This window comes from Manis javanica, chromosome 8 (genome assembly GCF_040802235.1).
Source record: "Manis javanica isolate MJ-LG chromosome 8, MJ_LKY, whole genome shotgun sequence".
Classification (NCBI taxonomy): Eukaryota; Metazoa; Chordata; class Mammalia; order Pholidota; family Manidae; genus Manis; species Manis javanica.
Window position 1 is genome coordinate 97,002,199 of NC_133163.1, and position 18,368 is coordinate 97,020,566.

The 18,368-nt window shown below is 33.1% G+C and overlaps 1 pseudogene; it reads right to left on the reverse strand.

Moving 5' to 3' along the window:
* Positions 1 to 16,651: 16,651 nt before the first annotated feature.
* Positions 16,652 to 17,254, reverse strand: LOC108406051 (V-type proton ATPase 21 kDa proteolipid subunit c'' pseudogene; annotated as a pseudogene).
* Between the last annotated feature and the right edge of the window lie 1,114 nt (positions 17,255 to 18,368).

The following is an 18,368-nucleotide window of genomic DNA, read 5'->3' on the forward strand; positions in this document are numbered from 1 at the left end:
GAGATAGTTGTTTTGGCTGTAGTTGCTTCCTTGGTGTATATGTGGAGGAGGTTTCCACCTTGCCTCCTACTCTGCCATCTTTTTTGTCAGAAGTCATATCTTGCTTTCTTAAGTGTTTCAGTACCCCCAGGATTTTATCTCTACATATGGTGAGAGTGGCAGTACTGGCAGTGACAGAGAAGATTGATCCCTGCTCTATTTGGAGAAGTTTCAAACATTGCTTCAAGAACGCAAGCACCACAAAAACATTTTTAAATATTTATCAGGGTTCAACACATGGAAATGCTACAAAAATGGAGCTTATCATTAAGGACTGTTGTCCCTTCTTTTCAGTAATGGATTCAGTAATCTCCTCTCACTTATTTCCATGAAAGAGCATTTACTTCCTGAAACAATTTACAGAGCTTATTTGATCAATGACTTTGTGGAGGTCTATTGCATGTTGTCTTGGAATTCTTGTTTTTTTCAAATAATGTTCAAAAAAATGTGCATGTAGTTTCAGATTAGTAGGAAATTCCAGTCTTTCCCTAAGGTTTTATAAAACTTCTGGTAATAATAGAATGGGAAGCTAAGAAATCTTTTCAGATACCAAATTAAATTAACATTATTAATCCCTCATATCCTGCCATATAATCAATACACATGATGAGTGTTTGTTAAAATATAGATGAAATAAGTGATCAGTTACATGTTAACTGTCAAGTGAACAACACTTCAAAAAGTAATGAAGGTTTGGTCTGGTTATCAATAGCCTATTACTTGTTGGTGCTAGAAGTAACCAAGTAGGGAAGTGAGGCAGAATATCATATATTTTCCTTAAACAACAATGGCAACAGCAAAGAATAAAAAGTTTCATCAGGAAAATACATAATTCTTATTAACCTTATTTGACAATTTTAGGCTAAAGTCCCACCTAGCAATTGTCACATCTGATGATCTTTGTCACAGAATCTAACATATCAAAGAGTTTTCCCCAAAACATAGAGTTTTTACACTTTATTATTGAACATGAGCTTCCACAGCTAGCTAAAGAAATAAACAGTTTTTGGAGTCTTAAGACTTCTCAAGTTTCTTTTGTTCTCTATACCTTACTTCTCGCTAAAGGGAGAGAACAAATCTAAACGGATGTGTTGAAAAAGAACTTAAAAACACCATAGTAGGACAAAGAAGAAAATATTTTTAAATTATGGGTTTATTATGATAAACTGCTTGTACTAGTTTGAAACCTGGTACCTACAGAAATGTCTTTATCCAAATAATTTTATTTAGTCTAGAAAAAAACAGATCATGAAAGTTCCCATTTTAATCACTAGGTTAGAAAGTAATCTGCTACAGATTTTACTGAATATGAATATGAACCCTTCTAAAATATATTTATATTGATTTGTTATTTTTGTTCCCCAAAACAGAGAAAAAGTCTCTTACAGGGGTGTCTTACCTTAAGAATCTTCACATTACTTGTATATAAACCGAACAATTCTTAGCACTGAGTCCTTGAATTATTGATGGTTGTTTAACAAAAAAGTCTTTAGCTTTTTGCATTTGATGAGTTAGCTTAATATATCTAGGCATTTTACCCTCTCCAAACTATCAAAAAATATTTTTTATAAACTTGTTCTTAGAAGTACATTCATTAATTCAAAATACAGGTATTATTTTGCTTCTCCCTGTTCCAGAAAAAAACATGCATACAAATATACCACTTAACATCAGGGTGATTTCTGCCCATAAATGTTACTTTTTATTTAGATTTTTACATCATCCTGGGAATCTAACTTTACAGCTGATTCATTATAATACTAAAAGTGTGAGAGCATAAGCTCTATTATAAGTCATTTGAAGAGAATTGTTTAAAATACCTGGAGTTGGTACCAGCTTATTGAAGTGCTCACTTACCTAAGAGAGATGAAGATATATATCAAAGGAAGATTTCAAATTATTTTTCCAGGTAGGTACCATAATATCCTATTCCTTTGGTTTTATATATAATGTATCAACTATATAGGACACATTAATGGAATATTTAAAAAATGTAGCAATTATTTTATGAGAATGACAATAGTTCTTTAAGTTAAACTAATCAATTTATTATGTTTTCCTTCTTTCTAAATAGCTCCAAGTGCATATGAGCATATACCCACCAAAATAAAAGGCCTCAATATAGTTCATGTTCTTGAACAGGTAATCTAAAAAATATGCCTCCAATTTAATATGACTGCTAAACTAAATAAATTGAGCATTATTCTAAGAAAAAACTGATCATGAATTATTAGCCCAATAGTAAAATGAAGTTAAAAGAATCTTCCCTAAACTAAAAATTGGAAGAACTCAAATTCCACAAAATTTAAAGATGAATGTTCAAAATCTGATAAAAATCAAAGAATTGAAAAGTACTCATAAATACTATAGCAATGAAGAGTAATCAGCTACTGATACATGGAATGACACACAAGAATCTCAAAAATACTCTGAGCAAAAAAACACACACACAAAAGGTTACATCCTGTGTAATAATATTCATAAGTTGTAGAATGGACAAAATCAATCTATAGTGATAGAAATTAAAACAATGGCTGAGGGGTAATGGGAATCGGTTGGAATGTGTCATGATACATTTCTTAGGCGATGAAAATGTTCGCTATGTTGACTGGACTGTGGGTTACTCAGGGATATGCTTTTGTCAAAAATCTTTGAACAATGACTTAAGATTTGTGTTTCATTGTATCTGAAATATACCACACTTAAAAAGAAGGAAAAGAACAATATCTAAAAACATGAGAAAGTACAACTATAACATTAGTCTCAGAAACCAATGATTTTGGATAGTTCTCTACTCTATTAATATGATTTTCACTTACAATGGTTTGGATTTTTCTCTTATTGTAATACAGCCCAGACATAGAATTTTTAACAAAATACAAAGGGTATAAATGCCCATAAGGTAATGGGCAAAACTAGGCAACAAACAAATTATCACCAGATTAGCATTTATGGTACACACAAGAGTCCCTCAGATATGTTCACATATTAATTCCTGGAATCTGTGAACATGACAAGAGAGACTTTATAGCTGTGATTAAGGTTAAAAACCTTAAGATAGGAAGATTATCCTTGATCACCCAGGTGGGCCCAGTTTAACCACATAACTAAAAATATAGAACTTTCTCCAACTGGAGCAAGAAAGATGTGGTAGAAGAAACTGGAAAGATTCCCAGTGATAAGGATTCAATATGCTTTTGCTGGTTTTGAGAAATAGGGGTTCAGATGGGAAACAGTGATCTACAGCTGCACAAGAGGGGAAATGGTGACCTACAGCTGCAAACCCGACAAACACCTGAAATGAACTTGGCAAGCAGATTATTCCCCAAAGCTTTCCAGTAAAAGCCCCACTGGCTGACACCTTGATTTGGACCTTTTGAGACCTTGGTCCTAGATAATTCTGTAATAATTTATATTGTTGAAGCCAGTAAGTTTCTTTTACATTATTATGGTGGCAAAAGAAAACTAAGGCAATACTTCAGAATGAGACTAGAACATGAAGAGAGCATGATTTTTAAGAAGGTTAAAAAACATTTCACAGATCTTGTGAAAACATGGAAAATCTGGGGTAGGTAATATTGATATATTTCACATTTATATTTAATTAGTATCGAAATCTGCGACATCACTTCTGTTAGCTCATCCCTCTCGTGTTTGTTTTCCTAGAGCTTCTCACTGCTTGTATTAAAATCCTTTCCAGGTATAAATTTTATTCTCAGTAAAACCTTGAGTATGTCGGTATACTTGGCATTTTAACTCCATTTATATGTAGGCTTTTTTTAAGTACAAATTCTTCTTTTGATTGTTCTAGTAATATAAGGGGGAATGGTGGAAAACATAAATATTTTATTTGGAAACCAAACCAAAATCTTCAGATATAGCCTCAGGGCCTATTTGTCAACCTCAAATCAATGTGGGAGAATTTGTTTGATGAACTGACATCAGTGTCTGATACTTTCAGGTTCCTTCCTTGTACCCTCCACATACTCTCCGCACCCCTCCCAGAGAGTCATTACATCTAGTTAAAATAGAGCTTTCCCACTTTTTCATCCTTGTCATCATTTTCAGACAGCTTTTAAGAGCCATTGTCATTAAAGCCACTCCCCATATACAATGTCTTTTCTTGCTTATAAAGGGTACTTTTTCATCCTGCAGAGAAGTGAAAGATTAAAAATTAAACTATATGCAATCTTGTTTCCAAGTTACCAAGGGGTAACATTCCACCACTACTTGAGACTAATGTTTTGTGTTTGTTTTTATTTTTCAAAATCCTGTTTGATCTCAAACCTTTTCAATAGATGAGAAATGCAATTCTAACTGGAAAAGGAACTGTTCTCTATTTTATTCATTATTCAAGAAACACTAACTTAAATAAGAAACTTTAAAGTTCCTTAATGAAGAAACACTTTATGTTGGAACATTAAATGATAGTTCATTTACTTCATGGTTACAACAAGCTCCAACAGACAAGTCTGGTAATTATCATTTTTAAAAACAGGACAACAATTGTAAAAGAACACCTGAATTTACTGGTTTTAATTATATGTGTTATAAACTGATATAATTTAAACACAATCCATGGAAAAGATCTATGGCATAGTTAGCACTGACTTGCCTGTCCACACAAGAATATTCACATTCTATTGCAAATAAGCCTGATACAGAGAAAACTATAAAATCTCTGATAAATTTTTATTTTAAAGCAAAGATTATAATACATTTGCCCTTCAAATTTTAGATCTTAATTTAGATATCATTAATTACTCTCTGTTAGTAATTCTTTTTCAGATACTGCTCTTTTACTCTTTTTAGAATCAAACTTAAACAGTGATGAACAGTAAATTGTCTATGAGGTTAGATTCCTGTTTCAGGTATCTGAATAATAGTACATGTCCATTATTTTTAACTTTGAACAATACCAAAAAGTGCAAAGAAGAGACAAAAAAAAATGATCCAAAATGAATTTTTCCAACCCTTAACAGTGATATTTTTGGCCATTTGGGGATATCTATTTGTTTCTTCTTTGCCCTTTTCTGATATTGTTCAAATTTTTAAAATAAGCATGTGATATTATGAAGTAAAGTTATTACTACAAAATCTTAAATGAAACTTATGCATAAACTCTGATGAAAATAACAACATAAATATTAGTCTTTTACACAACTTATTTAGTACCTACTGTATATTATGCATTATTCTGTGTATATTATATTCATGACAATGATTTTATAATAGAGGCATATAAAACAATATCTCATCTATTTTGTATCACATTTTATATCATTTCTGTTTAGAAGTACTTTGTGAGTAAAAATGGCATGGCCAATAATCAGATATTGTTGGGATATGATATTCATGTCTGCTGGCTTTAGAGTGAAAAGAAAAAATAATGATAAGCTCCACTGCTACCTACAATGATGAAAATTCAAGTGACTGAAACAGATGGGTGTGTTTACATTTCATTAAAACAGACTGTTCATAAACTCATCATGAATTATGTACATGTACATGTTTGTCCTTCTCCACAAATCTCACTCTCCTTCTTCATTCTCCATTACCTAACCCTACCTCAAAACATACACAATACACACACAGTTAATTCCTTGAGAGTTGAGGTTATTATATGTATTAACCCAGAGTCTAGCACAGTGTCGTGCACTATATAGTCGCACTTAAAATATTTATTATGAATAAACCAGTGATTAGATTGGAATAGATTAGAACAAGTGATTAGCATAAACCTATAACCATCATAACCTATAACTCAGCTCCCACACCTCCATGCGAGAGTTAGGACTCCCACTGAAGCTATGTCATTTTCACCTATGAGGAAGCATTATAACCAAACCAAACGCTGGGTAGTGAGCAGCAATAATTTCTTTCAGGATTCTCATACAAAAAGACAAACACAATGCAGTCTATAGTTATATACAGAGATCACAAGATGGCCATTAGAGTTCTCACTGCTATAGACTTCCATAAGTGATACTAACTGAAACTGAGAGGTGAAACAATTATCAAACAAAACAAATAAGAGTCTGACCACATTCTCTCCTTCAAAGCTCTGCATCTCAGAATATTATAAAGGAAAGCAATTCAAAAGTAATCACATGCCTAGTGTGCAAATCAGCATGCTGGCCTAATGCTTGCCTTCATGAGATAAGTGTTACACAAATGTGGGGAAAAGAAAACCATCAGGATTCAAACTTGTCTCTTATCAGGGAAAGTACATAATAAGTGTGTACTTTCACAAAATTCCAAATAGTACTGATTAATTAAACCAACAATGCCTGTGAGGCAACAACAGCCACAAGGCCCAGCCTGCGTGAGGTGGAACATAAATCCAGTGCGCTCAAATTTAATATCCCTAATTGTGCCAACGTAAGTACAGCCTGAAAGAGCATTCAGCTCTTTCTCTAGACAATTCTTAAAATTGCATTTTACTGAACTTTTTTAAACAGAAACAGTCAAAAAAAGACACGGCAAAGGCAAGAATTTCTAAAATGTAATTCAAATATCATTAAAATGGTAGCACCAAACAACTGCTTTCCTCAATTAGAATGTTCTCTCAAGTTCTGATTATCTTACTGATGGTTTTCAGTCTGTTTTTCCTTTGCATTTTTTCGATTTCTAGACACAATTCATGCAACTCTGATTTGGAAATACTAAGTTTTAGAAGAAGTTTGATCAATTAAATGCCATGGAATCAGAAATGTGAACACAACTCTAAGACCTATTAGTCAGGATTCATAACTAATTCCTTTTATTCTTTATTGAACTAAAAGTGATACCTTTTATCGGTGTTTCAATTAAAATAAAATAAAATAGAAGCAAATGAGTATTTGAGGGAATGCCAGTTTTCAGCATTTTCTTTTGCATACAGTAAAATACTAAATCATAAGTTCACCTTTGCATAAGAAAGGGCTCAACACTCTCCAGGAACTGTTTCCATTCTGACAAACAGGCAAATGATACAGATACACTTTCCTTGCCTCATGTACACAGAAAAGAGCAATACACCACATGAATGGACAGTAGGAAAAAAGATAATTTGTTCTCAAAGACAGACAAGTAAGGAAGGTCAAGGTATGAATTTTAGATACATAAGGTAGCAGCTTCTCTTGTAAAAAAAGAGACAACCTGGTGATATGTAATGCACTTGCAATGCCAGAAAAAATGAAAGTATTATATTTCAACTTTAAAGTATCAAGTACGGTACTGTAGTTAACCCAAGGGATGGGAATTCTAGGGAGAACAAAGAGACCAAGACCAAGACTTGGCTACACTTCTTCCAGATGTTTCCTCTGAGCTTTAATCAAACTGAAGGCTCCATTATGTTTGGGGAATCACTGCTAGAACTTTAATCGGCCTCATTGTTGCCTTTCATCTGCCTCTTTGTTGCCTGGGAGCTGGACTGGTTTATTGATTTTGATTTTGATTTGTAAGAAATTCAAGAAAGATCTTTGGAGCCCGATCAAGGTACCCATTTATAAGGTGCTGGAAATATTTTCTGAAGATGCAGACTTTTCACTGAATTACTAAGAAGTTAAGTGGCCTCTAAAATAATAGGTTTGATTTAGAGGCCTGATGCCAGGTTACAAAGCACTGGCTGCTCAGATCTGTCTCTTTCAAGCTTAATGAACAGTCTTTGTTCAGCTTCCAAAAACTCCTTATGGTTAATACTTGGTAGAGCACAATATTTTTACCCAGGAAGGAAAGTTCAAAACATTTACTCATGGCTCCAATTTGTAGTCAAAATTTAGTCTGTATGTCTCTAGTAATTTATATATTCAGGGGAGTTTTAGGTTCACTAATTTCTGTACTCTGGGGGACTCATATAAACTGTGCTGTAGGAACATGCATGACTGATTTGGTTTCATTGCTGATACTTACAAAATCTTGATTCCCCCTGACTTCTCAGCCAGAAAGCTAGTAGAGAAGTATAATAGTGACAATATCACAGCACTTTTATCTGAGGAGCTCAAAGTATTTCCCCATATTAATCCTCACAACATTCTTATGAAGTTAACCAGCAGAGAGGTTATTTCTATTTTATAGCAATCAATGTCTTGCATGGATAGGTGACTTATCCAGAATTTTGTAAGCTATCAATGGAAAAGCAAGATAAGAATTAAATTTGCCATATCTCAGATAACCATATCATTGACTGTCCAAACTAGGATGCTGTGAAAGTGAAAGGGACAATGTTAATTATGCCAGGACAATAGTCACTAGTTGAACTACACAGTCACACTACCTATGACCCACTGAATGGAACAGTGGCAAAGACCACGATGCCTAATGGAAAATCAATGGTTTAACACAGAAATATTGAACTTACTGGTATAGACAAAATGTATAAGAATGTAAGTCATAAGCCAAAGGGCTGGTTTCAAGATTTTATCACTGTAAAATAAAGTTAAACTCCTAGTAGTTTGTTGCCTTCACATTTATTCTCCTGCTATGCAATTTTTAGAAAATAAATTATACCTTACATGTAATTTGGTATTCAGAGTTTTTGACACATCAAAACTTCTTATGATGTACTAATAATGCTTCATAAACTTCTAAGGCTATGAATATACCATGATCAATGTAACCATAACCCAAAAATTGTTATGGCAGGCACTTAAGGCTATGCACAAAGGTGAGCACAACTATGGTCTCATCAGCCAAATCCTGATGCACAGCGTTAGAAATTTCCTAAATTTAAATTACCTGTGCTCTTTTCTTTTTCCCTTTTGAAGGTCTCATCTCATCAACAGTCTTATTTAGTGCTCTTTTGTGATGCCCTAAGTTACTTATAACTTTAAAATTTTTATCTCTGAATGTATATATTTAGTATGATTATTTTAGTTATTAATCCTGAGATGCTTGTAGGTTTCTTACCTTAATTATGGATATTATTCTCCACTGTAGGAGTATTTGTTATAAAGGATGATTGTTGTATAGTTTGGATTTTGCTCTTCATATAATTGCTTTGTCATTTAGAGAATCATACATTGATACATCTGTAAGAAAAATATAATGTGGGTAAATATGTGTACTTCTAGCCTATAAAGATTTTAGTCTTGAATTCTGCTTCGAAATTAATATGGCCTGTATTTGATTTTTCTTTTCATTTGCTGGATATATCTTTGTTCCCCTTCCCCTTGACAAATACTTGTCCCAGTTCACTGGGTTTTAAGATTATTTTTGTAAGCATCATAGGGTAGAGATTGCTTTGTACTAATTCATTCTGGTGTTCTTTGCCTTCTACTAAGGAAATTAAACCATTCATAATTATCATTCTCCCTAATATTTGCTTGGACTTTATCATGTTTTCTATATTTGGAGATGTTTCATATTTTACCTAAATTTTATCTTGTGTTTCGTTCTTGCAATGGAGAAATCTTAACATATTTTTACTGAGCTTGATTTTATCAACAGTTCCCTGGAGCAAATATCAGAGAGTGATCACTCAACCAGGTCAGGTCATACTATAGAATTTGTAGGAGGGACTTGGAGCCAGGTAGGTCTGTGTTGGGATTTTGATTCTGATATTTACTAGGTAGGCCAGTGTGGCTTCTACAATGGGATGTATGTACTCCAAGGAGCAGACTAGATCATCCAATGAGGTTTTGAAAAAATTTGTAATAATTTTGTTCATATTTACTTCTTAATTTAAAAATTAGGAAAGAAAATAAGCTTTCCTAACATTACAATATAGATTCACAGCAGTGGTGCCAATTGGTTGCTACATCAAAAGGTTGTGTTTTATCAATGCAGCTAACCAATCCTGAGGACAATGGGAATTCCATCCTGCTAACAGGATGGCAATGGCGCCCTCTTTCATTTGTTAGTTTTCAGCATATTATGATCTATTGCAATTGATGCTTATATGGTTAAATAGTTTTAACTAACCTTCATAAAATGGTCAAGTAAATTAAGATTTCTGAAAGATACTACATATTTAATAAAATCTTAGTTATGCAATAAGAACAAGAAAAGAGCAAAATTGATGGTTCTCCTACTTTTCAAATAAGCTAGCCTTTGTCAGCCTTATTTTTAAGGTCGACACTGACAATATAAACAAACCTGACGAAAATTATCAGCCAAAATTATTTTAAGTATCAAGAAAATCTTTGAATAGATTTATTCCCATAATCATCCATGACAAATTAATAAAGCAAATGAAATATACTTAGAATTATTGCTTCCTTATCTCTTAACTTTTACTTTTTATACTTCCATGTAGCATTTGTACAAGTTATAAATGTTCAGTTTGCATAAAATGCTTTTACTCATAGGGATTCAATGAACAGCATTGGAGACCTTTGACATTTGATCTTCTTCAGAGCCAGGAATATGTTTATTTAGCTCATCCTTATATTTCCAATGCCCAGCTCTACATACTGTGTTATGCAATTCAAGAGCATATGCTTATTGCCATAAATCAATCCCTCAAGAGTCTTTTCTCTTCTCAATTGTAAATTAATAATGCTACATATTGTTTGGTAATGATTCAATGATAAAGGAGATAATTTATAATAATTGCCTGATACTGCTTCTGTATTATAATAAGCAATGTTTGGTAATAGGCAGATGTTACTGTTTCATTCTGTTCTCTATCTGGAATTTCTGGTGCCTCTAGAATTTTTTCCAGTGCTTCAGGACATCTTTTTCTAGGATTCCAGGATGTCAGAACATTGGGTTTTGGCTCAACATTTTCCTTACGATAGTAACAGAAAACAAATTAGAGTAATGAACAAAGGATTCCTAAAATATATTTAAGGATGAGATATACACTGGGGGGAAAAAAAAGTACAACAGAAAAAAAAATTACCTTAGTTGATACGTGTTATGTGTATTTGCTAATGATAAAACACAAGTAGCCCATGATACTATTACAGAAATAATGTAAGATCTTCAAAATTTCAAGGACACAAAAGTTGACACTACTTCATTGCCCAAATAAAAATTTTGTTTTGTGTAGTCTTAGACCCGCCAACATGCTTTCCAGGATGATAATTATTGATTTTTAAATTCATGTCATAATTATGGCAATTATTATTGTGTTTTGCTTTAAAAGATAGTACGTTTGCCAGAGTAAATATGACAAATGATTCTGGCATACTAATAATTATGTTTTACTCAAGATACATGCCATCTACACATACATACACACACACAAACACACACAGAAACGCAAATCTCATGTATGCAGAAATTAGAAGTCAGTGTCTTTATGCTAGGCACCATGGATGCAAAAGAGAATGAGGTATCACTGTAGCTGGGGAGATAAGCACATAATCCAATTATTTTACAATATTTACAAATAGAAGTAAAAATAATGTATTAAGAAGCCACCAAAAAGGAATCCCAGCTACAGCAAAGAGATGGTATGGTGGACAAGGGTACAAGGAGAAAATTTATGGGAAGAGTTAACTCAGGAAGGAATCTGGGAAAGAAACAAGAGGAAAATGTCAACAGGCAAGAGAGTGCATTTGGGTGTTTGTAGTGCATGCTAAAGTGTTTAGATTTCAACTGTAAGTCAATTATGCACCTTTGAAAAATTATAGGAAATTGGGGGAAGGGTAAATAACGTGATCAAGTTTGCATTTCCAGAAGTAACTAACATTAAAGTGAAGGTATGACTGAAAGTGTCTTCTTGCTCATATATTTTTTTCTATATGTGCTTTATACTAAGGTTAACCTTAGGTCTAAATGAAAAGCTGTGACTAGGTATATTAGGATTGTGTTACGTTTTGATGAATTTAGGATGACTTTTTTTTAATTACTGAATCTTCTTTAAAAACAAGTGTATTTTCCCACTTGTTCAAATATTAGTTTTTACCCAATGAAAGGATTTAGATGTTTCTTGCATTTTTCATTTCTTGTTAGGCCTATCCTTAGGTAGTCTTTTCTAATTACTGCTAATAGCAAGGGAAACTATTGATGATGCTCATGTATTAATTTTATAACATTTCTAAATTCACTTATAAATTTTTAGTTCTCATATTTTATTAAAAAATAAAACATTTACAAATGATGGAAATCTTGCCTCTTTCCAAATTGACTATTTCTTCAATCCTCCTTTGTGCAATATCATTGTACTAATTTTGCCTAACATTAAATAATATGTAATAAATACAACATGCAAAAATGTCTTTAGAATTAATCATCTTTTTTTCCCCTAAATTTAATGGAATTCTTCTCCTGGTTAATTTTGGTTCGGAGCTACAGTTTAAATTACTTCCTTTTTATTATTTTTATTTTCTATTATCTATTTATTATTTATTACCATTCTGTTACAATCATTTAACTGGTTATAAGGGATGAAGTTTCTGAAGATGATCACTTTTGTTTCTCTATGACCTGTTAATATGGTGAATTATAGTAAAGTATTTCCTAATAGTCAAGAAACAAGTTGCTTACTAATTCTTGCTTACTAATATGACTTTGAGTTGGTTATAAGTATGATTTTAATGTACTTTTGATTTTTCATTGTAACATATATTTTTAGACTATTTACATTAATATTCATAAATCAGCTGGCCTATAATTTAATTTATTCTGTGTATGAGAGAAAGGGAATGGGAAGAGAACTTTTCAAAATGTGGTCAAATTTTTCAGGCTTGGTATCAATACAGTAATCATTCATAAATAGTTTTGGAAGTATTTCCATTCTGTTGAAACCATTTAAGGCTATGGATTTCTTTCTGTTTGTCTGTCTCTCTCTCTCAATCTCTCTGTCATTTAGTCCTGCTGACCAATATGCCTGTTTTGTTCTGTTTTGTTTTTACCAAAAGGCAGATAAAAAAATCATAATGTTTAGATGATATCTCCCTCCAAAGAAGTTGTAGCTTCCTTTTGGCATAGAGGCAGATAGACCATCTTGTCCAGAGACCAAAATGAAATGCTCTGAGGTTTGATCTCCATCCTTTTGGGGGCTGGTTCATTCCTAGTTTGCTTCTACACATATGGATTAGTTTTCCAGGATCTCAATTCCTAGGATGATTTCTAAGCCCTACTTTCTTGGTGACCCCTAGACTCAAAATTTTGCCTATCCTGCTGAAAGATCTGCTTCTTTTTTTTTTTTTTTTTTTTTTTGGAGCCAGCTAGATGCCATTTTATTCTGTTTCTCAGCTTCTCACTCTCGGCAACTAAGGAATCAAAAAATCTTTTGAGGGAAGAAGCCAGACAGAATACCACAACGATTTCCTTTCTATTGGCCCCTGAGGCCTTAGCCACACTGGTAGACATAAATTCCAGTTTTTGTCTATACAGATCTATGGGATCTGCACAACCACTGAGCCATCAATTTTTTTCTTGGCCATCTGCTTAGCAAATACATTAAATGAAAATTGGTAGAGTCACTTCAATGTGTCTCTCTTTTCACAGGAAGCTTGGACATTCAGTTCTGGATGCTTCCATTGCTATCTGATGCCTTTAAATAGCTACTAATTTTTAAATAATTTATCCAGCTTTCATAATTGTTCTTGCCAGGTGGACTGGCTTAATACAAATTACCCTGTCAGAGCTAGAGTTAGAAGCAGAAAACTTAAAATAGCAGTGTTATCAATACCTTCATATCTCAAAACATTTCTACCTGAAAATGTCTACACCTGATGAGTTGTTTGGTTTTTCATCTATTTGTTTCAGAGGAGAATATTAATACTTTTATACCTTGTGCCATCTTTTTCTGTGTTATTAAGAGATTTAGATGTTCTAACTATGCTGGCATCTTGGTCATTTATGTTTTCCTACAAAAGTCATACCACGGTTTCCAAAATACTTTCAGAAGCTAAGAAAATGGTCTTACATAATTACTTAATTTGATCAAAATAGGTGATTAGATTTCCATTCCCCTCCAACTTTAATATTTGGGCTTTACAGTTTTTTTATCTAGATCAAAAATCCACTGAATAATTTTACTATTGAAATTGGTTTTATTTTATCAAAAGAACCAATTCCTAGATTTATTTGAATTAACCCTACCATTATATTTTCAAGTCATGAATTTCTATATCCATTAAAAAAAGTTATTACCATTCTTTTGAAGTGCTGTTAATAATTCACATTTTTAATGACTGAATAATTCAGTATACTGTACAATAAATTACCTAATAAAATAATGAATATAGCAATAAATATATAATAAAAACAGAAATATTAAAAAATAAAATAATAACAATATTATATAGTAAAGACTATATTAAGAAGTAAAGGCTTCGCATTTGGAGATTTACACTTGTAGACATAATTAACTGCTACCAATCTTGCTCTCCAGCTACAAAAAAATTACAAAACTAGATAAAACATATATAACAACATGTATTGGGTCAGCTTTGTCTTCAAATAACTATGAATATTTTTCTTCAAATAACTATAAATATTGTTATGTCTTTACTCTCTTCCACTTTGTTTTGCTTGATTTTTTTCTTTTTGTTCCACTTCCTTGACTAAATTTTGAAAATGTCTATTCTTTACTAATCTTAGTGTGACATATATTTCTTAAATGAAAGATATTTCTTTTATTTTTTCCTAAACTCATGAAGCCTAATACCTCATTTTTGATCACTTATGTGGTAGGAGCCTTACTGTTGTGAAGTTTTTTGTTTTGATATTATGGGAGAATGTATTCCAAATTTTCACTAGGCTTTGTAGCTTAATGGTAATTAATGTGGTATGTATTCTACCTATTACTGTGATACTGTCTCTGTTGCTTTTCTCAATTTAACTCTAAATATATTTACACAGGCACAATGATAGTATCTTTTCAATATTTGAATGGGACCAATTTTTGTCTGAGTTATTTGTTAAAATTGTGAAGGAGGAGATCAATAGAGTAAATTATGTCAACAGGAAGCAACAATTTGGGTATACTTTCCCTGAACATTTTCTTAGCAATTTACTAATCTGTGAGAATAACACTTCTCATGTCCAGCGGTATGTCTGTCTAATTATATCATGAATCTGGCCTTGGAAACTGACTTGGATATAGATATGAGATGAATAATCTATTTGTATGCTATTTAAATATCCAGAAAAGTCATGACTTCATCAAAAGTGAGAATATAAAAAGAACTCTGACAAGAATCATATATTTTGAAACCAACCTAGCACTCAACCAACCTATGCATATATTAAAATTAGATATTAAAATTAGATATTATTATTAGATATTAAAATCAGGCTGGATATAGGTAGTGTAAATAAGGTACAGATAAGGGAAATCCAGGGAACATAAGTAGCATACTTACCTCATTTAGAGTTCATGGATTTGGAATCTCCATTTATTAATGTAACTCTATAAATGTCCCAACTTGTCTATCATATTAACTTTAATAAAAGAGCACCCTGAATATCTGCAAATCTAGATCTCATTTTCTACCCAAAATGTATCTGGTAAGTAAACAACCTAAAAAGGTAGCTATGATTCTCTTGGGTTAGTAAGACAGCATAAATGTTTTCATGGAACCTTTTTGTTTTTCTTTTACCCTTGGAAAAAAATTTTTAAAGTATAAAGAAGATGAAGTAGATCAAAACTATAATATTAATATTTTTCAGATGTTATATGTATTAGTCATTGATAGTAATAATTAAATATTTACAGACAAGCACTTTAAATTCCAGTTTTAAATATGTAACCAAGTAATTATTTTTTGCACTGTTTCTGAGTTGAAAATTATAAGTTTTATTAAGTAGCTGGTAGCAGTTTAATGTTTAAGACAACTTAAGATTCACTGTTTTGTTACTTTGATTTATTAGCATTATAAGGATTATTTAATACACTGGAAGGTTTTTCTAGATAATTAAAATGTTCATGAAGATAACTGAACATATTAAGTTTACAAAAGCAGTTTAAAATCTTTAAGGGAGTATAATTAACTTAGTTGTAAATAGAACCAAACATTAATCAAAATACTCCATAAAAAGTATATTTAAAAGTACTAGATTTATAAATAGAATAAGCTTTCTAATATAAACTCTAAATTTTTAAGTTTCAACATTTTTATTTTAATGCTGTACATTAATTTAAATATTGAACTTAATGTTAATACTCCTTTTTTATATTCAAAAGTCACACTGAAAAATACCTCCAAAATATCCAGATAGCTACTATAAAACTCTGTAAGCCATGGATCTCATACAGATTTTACTCCCCATGACCTAAAGATCATGCAGGAACTCTTTCTTCTGCTATTTTGTTTTTAATTTTAAGAAGCTATTCATGCACATAGATTAAGGAGTCAAATAGCTCCTCAAAGCTGGTTATGTAAAATCCCTTCTATCTGATTTCTTCCCTCTCAGAACATACTAATTTCAATTAACTTAGCATTACGTTTTTTTAGACTCAGATAAACTCCTCATTTATTGCACAAACACAAGGAAAATGAGTTGCTGGTGGGGGGTAGGACAATGGTGCACAGCTTCACCCAGCCATCGACAGCCCACTCCGCACACTGAGGATCCAGCCACCAAGTGACTCCAAGTTGACAGGCAGCAAGAAATGAGTGCAGAGAGGGCCCTGAACACCAATCGCCTAAACGGCTAAGGGCACAGCTTCCGCTGTCCCAAGAAAACCACAAATAAGTAAGTGGAGCATGGTCCCATCCACACAGATCATCTAGTCACCTATCTTCACTCCAGAAGTCTGAAGAATTGCAAAAATGAGCCCAAAGAGGCTGATGGCGCTGCCAAAGATCACGATGAGAATCTTCAGAGTCTGGGGTTCTGCATGCCAGCCAGGGAGGATTCATGCTCCACGATGCACATGCAGACGCCACAGAAGAGGGTAGACAGGCCCTCTGAGGCCAGCTCCAAACATGGAGCAGTCTAAATGGTAGTTTTAAGGACCAATGGCCAGAGGTCAGTGGCACTGACAGGTTTAGCCATGTTGCGAATGACGGTTGCCATGACTGATACTGTAGACGGCTTCAGCCTCACGGATGATGCTGCCCAGGTCCTTGTCTTGATCCTGGGGTCCTTCACGCCTCCCCCAATGAAGGAAGAGCCAAGAATACAGATGCCCCTCGCTGCCCCAACCACAGACATGGAGAGAACTGGCAAATGCCAGGTTCAAATACACGAAGGGGGAAGCCTCTGTCAAGAACCAAGCCACATCAAAGCAGAAGCCCAAGTCAAAAATGGTGCAGCAGATTCCCACGACGAGCGTGCATGCCGAGGTAGTCAGGAAGACCTTGGAGTAGAGCCGTGCTAGCCCTGGCATGGTGGTAATGACAATGGGGCACAGGTTCTTGGGGCCAGAGCTAAAACTGCATCCTGTATCCACTGCCCATCCCACAGTCTACCCACCCCAATATAGCATTACTTTTGGATTCTACTCCTATGTCTCTAGGTAGTAGTATAATACTGAAATTTCGTTATTGTTCATCATTCAGTATTTTCTATTGATCTAGCACCAAGACAGCTACAGACTTAACTCTCCTTCCCTATATAATTATATATTAACTATGTTTGGGTCAAAAGATAACGTTCATATTATTATGACTAGGTTAATGCTACTCACAGCTGACCCATTTAATATAAATGATTGTATTTCCTGCCTACATAATTCTCTTAAATTGGTTATTTTCTTATTGCTATGTTATTTTTCTATACATGAATCACAAAATGAACTCCAAGGGCTACTCCAGTTGTCTGTCAATGCATTCAGAAGCATTAGGTATTTCACCAGTTCTATATTTTTGAAGAATTTTTTCCTTCAGTTCTGATTTACACAGATTGTAAATGTATACATTTGCTCTTCTTTAGCAACCTGGAAATTCCTTATGCTCTATGCCCTTCTCTTTCCTTATTTCCTACTCAATTGAATGGACCATTCTTCAGTAACTTTCTGAGATACTATGCATTAGAAGTATCATTTTGGAAGCTTGCATGCTGAAAATGCCTTTTATCAATTTCTCATATGTGACTAATAGTTTGGCTAACACATTATACACTGGAAATAATTTTATCTTATAATTTATAATATTTTACTTCATTGTCTTTTACTGATGTATTGTGCTTTTCCCCTCAGAAAACTTAAATGATCTTACACTTTTTCTCAATGTGCAGATTTTCTTCATTATTTGTCTTGAAAGTAGTATAGGCCTATTTTCATCCACTGGGTTGAACCCAGTGTTTTCAAATTGAAAACTCATGCTCTTTAATTTACCCATTTTTTAAAATTATATAATTTGTGTACACCACAATCCGTTGTATTATCTTTCATTATAGATTTCTTTCACTCTATATTTCAGCTATAGGCCCTATTGGACTGATACTTTAGTTCACTAAACTTTTCTCTCCTAATACTCAACTCTTAGCTTCACTCACTTTTC